Here is an 11,272-nt window from a genome sequence, read left to right on the forward strand (position 1 = left end):
ACTGTAAAACAGAGTTGGAGCTAGTAATTCCCCATATATATGTATGGAATGGAGTTTGCAACTGAAAAGAAACTTTGTGTTCCCAACAAGCTAGGTGAAGGACGGCTTTCACACACACTTATCTCTCAGAACAGAGCAAGTGGAGAGACGTTCGTTCATCTAGCACCAAGGGAACGGGTTGCAGGAGACACTTTTTCTCTGCTTTCTCAGTCTGTTTTCTAGTGCCGGTTTGAAGTTCCCGCAGTTTTCACTGTCAAACCGAGTTGGAGCTAGTACCTCCCCATATATATGTATGGAATGGAGTTTGCAACTGAAAAGAAACTTTGTGTTCCCAACAAGCTAGTTGTGAACGGCTTTCACACACACATAAGTCTCAGAACTGAGCAAGTGGAGAGACGTTCGTTCATCTAGCACCAAGGGAACGGGTTGCAGGAGACACTTTTTCTCTGCTTCCTCAGTCTGTTTCCTAGTGCCGGTTTGAAGTTCCTGCAGTTTTCACTGTAAAACCGATTGGAGCTTGTACCTCCCCATATATATGTATGGAATGGAGTTTGCAACTGAAAAGAAACTTTGTGTTCCCAACAAGCTAGGTGAAGGACGGCTTTCACACACACTTATCTCTCAGAACTGAGCAAGTGGAGAGACGTTCGTTCATCTAGCACCAAGTTAACGGGTTGCAGGAGACACTTTTTCTCTGCTTTCTCAGTCTGTTTCCTAGTGCCGGTTTGAAGTTCCTGCAGTTTTCACTGTGAAACCGAGTTGGAGCTTCTACCTCCCCATATATATGTATGGAATGGAGTTTGCAACTGAAAAGAAACTTTGTGTTCCCAACAAGCAAGGTGAAGTACGGCTTTCACACACACTTATCTCTCAGAACTGAGCAAGTGGAAAGACGTTCGTTCATCTAGCACCAAGTGAACGGGTTGCAGGAGACACTTTTTCTCTGCTTTCTCAGTCTGTTTCCTAGTGCCGTTATGAAGTTCCTGCAGTTTTCACTGTAAAACCGAGTTGGAGCTTCTACCTCCCCATATATATGTATGGAATGGAGTTTGCAACTGAAAAGAAACTTTGTGTTCCCAACAAGCTAGGTGAAGGACGGCTTTCACACACACTTATCTCTCAGAACAGAGCAAGTGGAGAGACGTTCGTTCATCTAGCACCAAGGGAACGGGTTGCAGGAGACACTTTTTCTCTGCTTTCTCAGTCTGTTTTCTAGTGCCGGTTTGAAGTTCCCGCAGTTTTCACTGTCAAACCGAGTTGGAGCTAGTACCTCCCCATATATATGTATGGAATGGAGTTTGCAACTGAAAAGAAACTTTGTGTTCCCAACAAGCTAGTTGTGAACGGCTTTCACACACACATAAGTCTCAGAACTGAGCAAGTGGAGAGACGTTCGTTCATCTAGCACCAAGGGAACGGGTTGCAGGAGACACTTTTTCTCTGCTTCCTCAGTCTGTTTCCTAGTGCCGGTTTGAAGTTCCTGCAGTTTTCACTGTAAAACCGAGTTGGAGCTTGTACCTCCCCATATATATGTATGGAATGGAGTTTGCAACTGAAAAGAAACTTTGTGTTCCCAACAAGCTAGGTGAAGGACGGCTTTCACACACACTTATCTCTCAGAACTGAGCAAGTGGAGAGACGTTCGTTCATCTAGCACCAAGTTAACGGGTTGCAGGAGACACTTTTTCTCTGCTTTCTCAGTCTGTTTCCTAGTGCCGGTTTGAAGTTCCTGCAGTTTTCACTGTGAAACCGAGTTGGAGCTTCTACCTCCCCATATATATGTATGGAATGGAGTTTGCAACTGAAAAGAAACTTTGTGTTCCCAACAAGCAAGGTGAAGTACGGCTTTCACACACACTTATCTCTCAGAACTGAGCAAGTGGAAAGACGTTCGTTCATCTAGCACCAAGTGAACGGGTTGCAGGAGACACTTTTTCTCTGCTTTCTCAGTCTGTTTCGTAGTGCCGGTTTGAAGTTCCTGCAGTTTTCACTGTCAAACGGAGTTGGAGCTAGTACCTCCCATATATATGTATGGAATGGAGTTTGCAACTGAAAAGAAACTTTGTGTTCCCAACAAGCTAGGTGAAGGACGGCTTTCACACACACTTATCTCTCAGAACTTAGCAAGTGGAGAGACGTTCGTTCATGTAGCACCAAGGGAACGGGTTGCAGGAGACACTTTTTCTCTGCTTTCTCAGTCTGTTTCCTAGTGCCGTTATGAAGTTCCTGCAGTTTTCACTGTAAAACCGAGTTGGAGCTTCTACCTCCCCATATATATGTATGGAATGGAGTTTGCAACTGAAAAGAAACTTTGTGTTCCCAACAAGCAAGGTGAAGGACGGCTTTCACACACACATATTTCTCAGAACTGAGCAAGTGGAGAGACGTTCGTTCATCTAGCACCAAGGGAACGGGTTGCAGGAGACACTTTTTCTCTGCTTTCTCAGTCTTTTTCCAAGTGCCGGTTTGAAGTTCCTGCAGTTTTCACTGTCAAACCGTGTTGGAGCTTGTACCTCCCCATATATATGTATAGAATGGAGTTTGCAACTTAAAAGAAACTTTGTGTTCCCAACAAGCTAGGTGAAGGACGGCTTTCACACACAATTATCTCTCAGAACTGAGCAAGTGGAGAGACGTTCTTTCATGTAGCACCAAGGGAACGGGTTGCAGGAGACACTTTTTCTCTGCTTCCTCAGTCTGTTTCCTAGTGCCGGTTTGAAGTTCCTGCAGTTTTCACTGTAAAACCGTGTTGGAGCTTGTACCTCCCCATATATATGTATGGAATGGAGTTTGCAACTGAAAAGAAACTTTGTGTTCCCAACAAGCTAGGTGAAGTACGGCTATCACACACAATTATCTCTCAGAACTGAGCAAGTGGAGAGACGTTCGTTCATCTAGCACCAAGGGAACGGGTTGCAGGAGACACTATTTCTCTGCTTTCTCAGTCTGTTTCCTAGTGCCGGTTTGAAGTTCCTGCAGTTTTCACTGTAAAACCGAGTTGGAGCTTCTACCTCCCCATATATATGTATGGAATGGAGTTTGAAACTGAAAAGAAACTGTGTGTTCCCAACAAGCTAGGTGAAGGACGGCTTTCACACGCACAAATCTCTCAGAACTGAGCAAGTGGAGAGACGTTCGTTCATCTAGCACCAAGGGAACGGGTTGCAGGAGACACTTTTTCTCTGCTTCCTCAGTCTGTTTCCTAGTGCCGGTTTGAAGTTCCTACAGTTTTCACTGTAAAAGCGAGATGGAGCTTGTACCTCCCCATATATATGTATGGAATGGAGTTTGCAACTGAAAAGAAACTTTGTGTTCCCAACAAGCTAGGTGAAGGACGGCTTTCACACGCACATATCTCTCAGAACTGAGCAAGTGGAGAGACGTTCGTTCATCTAGCACCAAGGGAACGGGTTGCAGGAGACACTTTTTCTCTGCTTCCTCAGTCTGTTTCCTAGTGCCGGTTTGAAGTTCCTGCAGTTTTCACTTTAAAACCGAGTTGGAGCTTGTACCTCCCCATATATATGTATGGAATGGAGTTTGCAACTGAAAAGAAACTTTGTGTTCCCAACAAGCTAGGTGAAGGACGGCTTTCACACCCACTTATCTCTCAGAACTGAGCAAGTGGAGAGACGTTCGTTCATCTAGCACCAAGGGAACGGGTTGCAGGAGAGACTTTTTCTCTGCTTTCTCAGTCTGTTTCCTAGTGCCGGTTTGAAGTTCCTGCAGTTTTCACTGTCAAACCGAGTTGGAGCTAGTACCTCCCCATATATATTTATGGAATGGAGTTTGCAACTGAAAAGAAACTTTGTGTTCCCAACAAGCCAGGTGAAGGACGGCTTTCACACACATTTATCTCTCAGAACTGAGCAAGTGGAGAGACGTTCGTTCATGTAGCACCAAGGGAACGGGTTGCAGGAGACACTTTTTCTCTGCTTTCTCAGTCTGTTTCCTAGTGCCGGTTAGAAGTTCCTGCAGTTTTCACTGTCAAACCGAGTTGGAGCTAGTACCTCCCCATATATAGGTATGGAATGGGGTTTGCAACTGAAAAGAAACTTTGTGTTCCCAACAAGCTAGGTGAAGGACGGCTTTCACACACACTTATCTCTCAGAACAGAGCAAGTGGAGAGACGTTCGTTCATCTAGCACCAAGGGAAAGGGTTGCAGGAGACACTTTTTCTCTGCTTTCTCAGTCTGTTTCTTAGTGCCGGTTTTAAGTTCCTGCAGTGTTCACTGTAAAACCGAGTTGGAGCTTCTACCTCCCCATATATATGTATCGAATGGAGTTTGCAACTGAAAAGAAACTTTGTGTTCCCAACAAGCAAGGTGAAGGACGGCTTTCACACACACTTATCTCTCAGAACTGAGCAAGTGGAGAGACGTTCGTTCATCTAGCACCAAGGGAATGGGTTGCAGGAGACACTTTTTCTCTGCTTTCTCAGTCTTTTTCCTAGTGCCGGTTTGAAGTTCCTGCAGTTTTCACTGTAAAACAGAGTTGGAGCTAGTAATTCCCCATATATATGTATGGAATGGAGTTTGCAACTGAAAAGAAACTTTGTGTTCCCAACAAGCTAGGTGAAGGACGGCTTTCACACACACTTATCTCTCAGAACAGAGCAAGTGGAGAGACGTTCGTTCATCTAGCACCAAGGGAACGGGTTGCAGGAGACACTTTTTCTCTGCTTTCTCAGTCTGTTTTCTAGTGCCGGTTTGAAGTTCCCGCAGTTTTCACTGTCAAACCGAGTTGGAGCTAGTACCTCCCCATATATATGTATGGAATGGAGTTTGCAACTGAAAAGAAACTTTGTGTTCCCAACAAGCTAGTTGTGAACGGCTTTCACACACACATAAGTCTCAGAACTGAGCAAGTGGAGAGACGTTCGTTCATCTAGCACCAAGGGAACGGGTTGCAGGAGACACTTTTTCTCTGCTTCCTCAGTCTGTTTCCTAGTGCCGGTTTGAAGTTCCTGCAGTTTTCACTGTAAAACCGAGTTGGAGCTTGTACCTCCCCATATATATGTATGGAATGGAGTTTGAAACTGAAAAGATACTGTGTGTTCCCAACAAGCTAGGTGAAGGACGGCTTTCACACGCACATATCTCTCAGAACTGAGCAAGTGGAGAGACGTTCGTTCATCTAGCACCAAGTTAACGGGTTGCAGGAGACACTTTTTCTCTGCTTTCTCAGTCTGTTTCCTAGTGCCGGTTTGAAGTTCCTGCAGTTTTCACTGTGAAACCGAGATGGAGCTTCTACCTCCCCATATATATGTATGGAATGGAGTTTGCAACTGAAAAGAAACTTTGTGTTCCCAACAAGCTAGGTGAAGGACGGCTTTCACACACACTTATCTCTCAGAACTGAGCAAGTGGAAAGACGTTCGTTCATCTAGCACCAAGGGAACGGGTTGCAGGAGACACTTTTTCTCTGCTTCCTCAGTCTGTTTCCTAGTGCCGGTTTGAAGTTCCTGCAGTTTTCACTGTAAAACCGAGTTGGAGCTTGTACCTCCCCATATATATGTATGGAATGGAGTTTGCAACTGAAAAGAAACTTTGTGTTCCCAACAAGCTAGGTGAAGGACGGCTTTCACACCCAATTATCTCTCAGAACTGAGCAAGTGGAGAGACGTTCGTTCATCTAGCACCAAGGGAACGGGTTGCAGGAGACACTTTTTCTCTGCTTCCTCAGTCTGTTTTCTAGTGCCGGTTTGAAGTTCCTGCAGTTTTCACTGTAAAACCGAGTTGGAGCTTCTACCTCCCATATATATGTATGGAATGGAGTTTGCAACTGAAAAGAAACTTTGTGTTCCCAACAAGCTAGGTGAAGGACGGCTTTCACACGCAATTATCTCTCAGAACTGAGCAAGTGGAGAGACGTTCGTTCATCTAGCACCAAGGGAACGGGTTGCAGGAGACACTTTTTCTCTGCTTTCTCAGTCTTTTTCCAAGTGCCGGTTTGAAGTTCCTGCAGTTTTCACTGTCAAACAGAGTTGGAGCTTGTACCTCCTCTTATATATGTATGGAATGGAGTTTGCAAGTGAAAAGAAACTTTGTGTTCCCAAAAAGCTAGGAGAAGGACGGCTTTCACACGCACCTATCTCTCAGAACTGAGCAAGTGGAGAGATGAACGTTCATCTAGCACCAAGGGAACGGGTTGCAGGAGACACTTTTTCTCTGCTTTCTCAGTCTGTTTCCTAGTGCCGGTTTGAAGTTCCTGCAGTTTTCACTGTCAAACCGAGTTGGAGCTAGTACCTTCCCATATATATGTATGGAATGGAGTTTGCAACTGAAAAGAAACTTTGTGTTCCCAACAAGCTAGCTGAAGGACGGCTTTCACACGCACATATCTCTCAGAACTGAGCCAGTGGAGAGACGTTCGTTCATCTAGCACCAAGGGAACGGGTTGCAGGAGACACTTTTTCTCTGCTTCCTCAGTCTGTTTCCTAGTGCCGGTTTGAAGTTCCTGCAGTTTTCACTGTAAAACCGAGTTGGAGCTTCTACCTCCCCATATATATGTATGGAATGGAGTTTGCAACTGAAAAGAAACTTTGTGTTCCCAACAAGCTAGGTGAAGGACGGCTTTCACACGCACTTATCTCTCAGAACTGAGCAAGTGGTGAGACGTTCGTTCATCTAGCACCAAGGGAACGGGTTGCAGGAGACACTTTTTCTCTGATTTCTCAGTCTGTTTCCTAGTGCCGGTTTGAAGTTCCTGCAGTTTTCACTGTCAAACCGAGTTGGAGCTAGTACCTCCCCATATATATGTATGGAATGGAGTTTGCAACTGAAAAGAAACTTTGTGTTCCCAACAAGCTAGCTGAAGGACGGCTTTCACACGCACATATCTCTCAGAACTGAGCAAGCGGAGAGACGTTCGTTCATCTAACACCAAGGGAACGGGTTGCAGGAGACACTTTTTCTCTGCTTTCTCAGTCTGTTTCCTAGTGCCGGTTTGAAGTTCCTGCAGTTTTCACTGTAAAACCGTGTTGGAGCTTCTACCTCCCCATATATATGTATGGAATGGAGTTTGCAACTGAAAAGAAACTTTGTGTTCCCAACAAGCTAGGTGAAGGACGGCTTTCACACGCACTTATCTCTCAGAACTGAGCAAGTGGAGAGACGTTCGTTCATCTAGCACCAAGGGAACGGGTTGCAGGAGACTCATTTTCTCTGCTTTCTCAGTCTGTTTCCTAGTGCCGGTTTGAAGTTCCTGCAGTTTTCACTGTAAAACCGAGTTGGAGCTTCTACCTCCCCATATATATGTATGGAATGGAGTTTGCAACTGAAAAGAAACTTTGTGTTCCCAAAAAGCTAGGAGAAGGACGGCTTTCACACGCACCTATCTCTCAGAACTGAGCAAGTGGAGAGATGTACGTTCATCTAGCACCAAGGGAACGGGTTGAAGGAGACACTTTTTCTCTGCTTTCTCACTCTGTTTCTTACTGCCGGTTTGAAATTCCTGCAGTTTTCACTGTAAAACCGAGTTGGAGCTTCTACCTCCCCATATATATGTATGGAATGGAGTTTGCAACTGAAAAGAAACTTTGTGTTCCCAACAAGCTGGGTGAAGGACGGCTTTCACACCCACTTATCTCTCAGAACTGAGCAAGTGGAGAGACGTTCGTTCATCTAGCACCAAGGGAACGGGTTGCAGGAGACACTTTTTCTCTGCTTCCTCAGTCTGTTTCCTAGTGCCGGTTTGAAGTTCCTGCAGTTTTCACTGTAAAACCGAGTTGGAGCTTCTACCTCCCCATATATATGTATGGAATGGAGTTTGCAACTGAAAAGAAACTTTGTGTTCCCAACAAGCTAGCTGAAGGATGGCTTTCACACGCACATATCTCTCAGAACTGAGCCAGTGGAGAGACGTTCGTTCATCTAGCACCAAGGGAACGGGTTGCAGGAGACACTTTTTCTCTGCTTCCTCAGTCTGTTTCCTAGTGCCGGTTTGAAGTTCCTGCAGTTTTCACTGTAAAACCGAGTTGGAGCTTCTACCTCCCCATATATATGTATGGAATGGAGTTTGCAACTGAAAAGAAACTTTGTGTTCCCAACAAGCTAGGTGAAGGACGGCTTTCACACACACTTATCTCTCAGAACAGAGCAAGTGGAGAGACGTTCGTTCATCTAGCACCAAGGGAACGGGTTGCAGGAGGCACTTTTTCTCTGCTTTCTCAGTCTGTTTCCTAGTGCCTGTTTGAAGTTCCTGCAGTTTTCACTGTCAAACCGAGTTGGAGCTAGTACCTCCCCATATATATGTATGGAATGGAGTTTGCAACTGAAAAGAAACTTTGTGTTCCCAACAAGCTAGCTGAAGGACGGCTTTCACACGCACATATCTCTCAGAACTGAGCAAGTGGAGAGACGTTCGTTCATCTAACACCAAGGGAACGGGTTGCAGGAGACACTTTTTCTCTGCTTTCTCAGGCTGTTTCCTAGTGCCGGTTTGAAGTTCCTGCAGTTTTCACTGTAAAACCGAGTTGGAGCTTCTACCTCCCCATATATATGTATGGAATGGAGTTTGCAACTGAAAAGAAACTTTGTGTTCCCAACAAGCTAGGTGAAGGACGGCTTTCACACGCACTTATCTCTCTGAACTGAGCAAGTGGAGAGACGTTCGTTCATCTAGCACCAAGGGAACGGGTTGCAGGAGGCACTTTTTCTCTGCTTTCTCAGTCTGTTTCCTAGTGCCTGTTTGAAGTTCCTGCAGTTTTCACTGTCAAACCGAGTTGGAGCTAGTACCTCCCCATATATATGTATGGAATGGAGTTTGCAACTGAAAAGAAACTTTGTGTTCCCAACAAGCTAGCTGAAGGACGGCTTTCACACGCACATATCTCTCAGAACTGAGCAAGTGGAGAGACGTTCGTTCATCTAACACCAAGGGAACGGGTTGCAGGAGACACTTTTTCTCTGCTTTCTCAGGCTGTTTCCTAGTGCCGGTTTGAAGTTCCTGCAGTTTTCACTGTAAAACCGAGTTGGAGCTTCTACCTCCCCATATATATGTATGGAATGGAGTTTGCAACTGAAAAGAAACTTTGTGTTCCCAACAAGCTAGGTGAAGGACGGCTTTCACACGCACTTATCTCTCTGAACTGAGCAAGTGGAGAGACGTTCGTTCATCTAGCACCAAGGGAACGGGTTGCAGGAGACACTTTTTCTCTGATTTCTCAGTCTGTTTCCTAGTGCCGGTTTGAAGTTCCTGCAGTTTTCACTGTCAAACCGAGTTGGAGCTAGTACCTCCCCATATATATGTATGGAATGGAGTTTGCAACTGAAAAGAAACTTTGTGTTCCCAACAAGCTAGGTGAAGGACGGCTTTCACACGCACATATCTCTCAGAACTGAGCAAGTGGAGAGACGTTCGTTCATCTAACACCAACGGAACGGGTTGCAGGAGACACTTTTTCTCTGCTTTCTCAGTCTGTTTCCTAGTGCCGGTTTGAAGTTCCTGCAGTTTTCACTGTAAAACCGTGTTGGAGCTTCTACCTCCCCATATATATGTATGGAATGGAGTTTGCAACTGAAAAGAAACTTTCTGTTCCCAACAAGCTAGGTGAAGGACGGCTTTCACACGCACTTATCTCTCAGAACTGAGCAAGTGGAGAGACGTTCGTTCATCTAGCACCAAGGGAACGGGTTGCAGGAGACACATTTTCTCTGCTTTCTCAGTCTGTTTCCTAGTGCCGGTTTGAAGTTCCTGCAGTTTTCACTGTAAAACCGAGTTGGAGCTTCTACCTCCCCATATATATGTATGGAATGGAGTTTGCAACTGAAAAGAAACTTTGTGTTCCCAAAAAGCTAGGAGAAGGACGGCTTTCACACGCACCTATCTCTCAGAACTGAGCAAGTGGAGAGATGTACGTTCATCTAGCACCAAGGGAACGGGTTGAAGGAGACACTTTTTCTCTGCTTTCTCACTCTGTTTCTTACTGCCGGTTTGAAATTCCTGCAGTTTTCACTGTAAAACCGAGTTGGAGCTTCTACCTCCCCATATATATGTATGGAATGGAGTTTGCAAGTGAAAAGAAACTTTGTGTTCCCAACAAGCTAGGTGAAAGACGGCTTTCACACCCACTTATCTCTCAGAACTGAGCAAGTGGAGAGACGTTCGTTCATCTAGCACCAAGGGAACGGGTTGCAGGAGACACTTTTTCTCTGCTTCCTCAGTCTGTTTCCTAGTGCCGGTTTGAAGTTCCTGCAGTTTTCACTGTCAAACCGAGTTGGAGCTTCTACCTCCCCATATATATGTATGGAATGGAGTTTGCAACTGAAAAGAAACTTTGTGTTCCCAACAAGCTAGGTGAAGGACGGCTTTCACACGCACTTATCTCTCAGAACTGAGCAAGTGGAGAGACGTTCGTTCATCTAACACCAAGGGAACGGGTTGCAGGAGACACTTTTTCTCTGCTTTCTCAGTCTGTTTCCTAGTGCCGGTTTGAAGTTCCTGCAGTTTTCACTGTAAAACCGAGTTGGAGCTTCTACCTCCCCATATATATGTATGGAATGGAGTTTGCAACTGAAAAGAAACTTTGTGTTCCCAACAAGCTAGGTGAAGGACGGCTTTCACACACACTTATCTCTCAGAACAGAGCAAGTGGAGAGACGTTCGTTCATCTAGCACCAAGGGAACGGGTTGCAGGAGACACTTTTTCTCTGCTTTCTCAGTCTGTTTCCTAGTGCCGGTTTGAAGTTCCTGCAGTTTTCACTGTCAAACCGAGTTGGAGCTAGTACTTCCCCAAATATATGTATGGAATGGAGTTTGCAACTGAAAAGAAACTTTGTGTTCCCAACAAGCTAGCTGAAGGACGGCTTTCACACGCACATATCTCTCAGAACTGAGCAAGTGGAGAGACGTTCGTTCATCTAACACCAAGGGAACGGGTTGCAGGAGACACTTTTTCTCTGCTTCCTCAGTCTGTTTCCTAGTGCCGGTTTGAAGTTCCTGCAGTTTTCACTGTAAAACCGTGTTGGAGCTTCTACCTCCCCATATATAGGTATGGAATGGAGTTTGCAACTGAAAAGAAACTTTGTGTTCCCAACAAGCTAGGTGAAGGACGGCTTTCACACGCACTTATCTCTCAGAACTGAGTAAGTGGAGAGACGTTCGTTCATCTAGCACCAAGGGAACGGGTTGCAGGAGACACTTTTTCTCTGCTTTCTCAGTCTGTTTCCTAGTGCCGGTTTGAAGTTCCTGCAGTTTTCACTGTAAAACCGAGTTGGAGCTTCTACCTCCCCATATATATGTATGGAATGGGGTTTGCAACTGAAAAGAAAC

This window comes from Camelus dromedarius, unplaced genomic scaffold (assembly GCF_036321535.1).
Source record: "Camelus dromedarius isolate mCamDro1 unplaced genomic scaffold, mCamDro1.pat HAP1_SCAFFOLD_114, whole genome shotgun sequence".
Lineage (NCBI taxonomy): Eukaryota > Metazoa > Chordata > Mammalia > Artiodactyla > Camelidae > Camelus > Camelus dromedarius.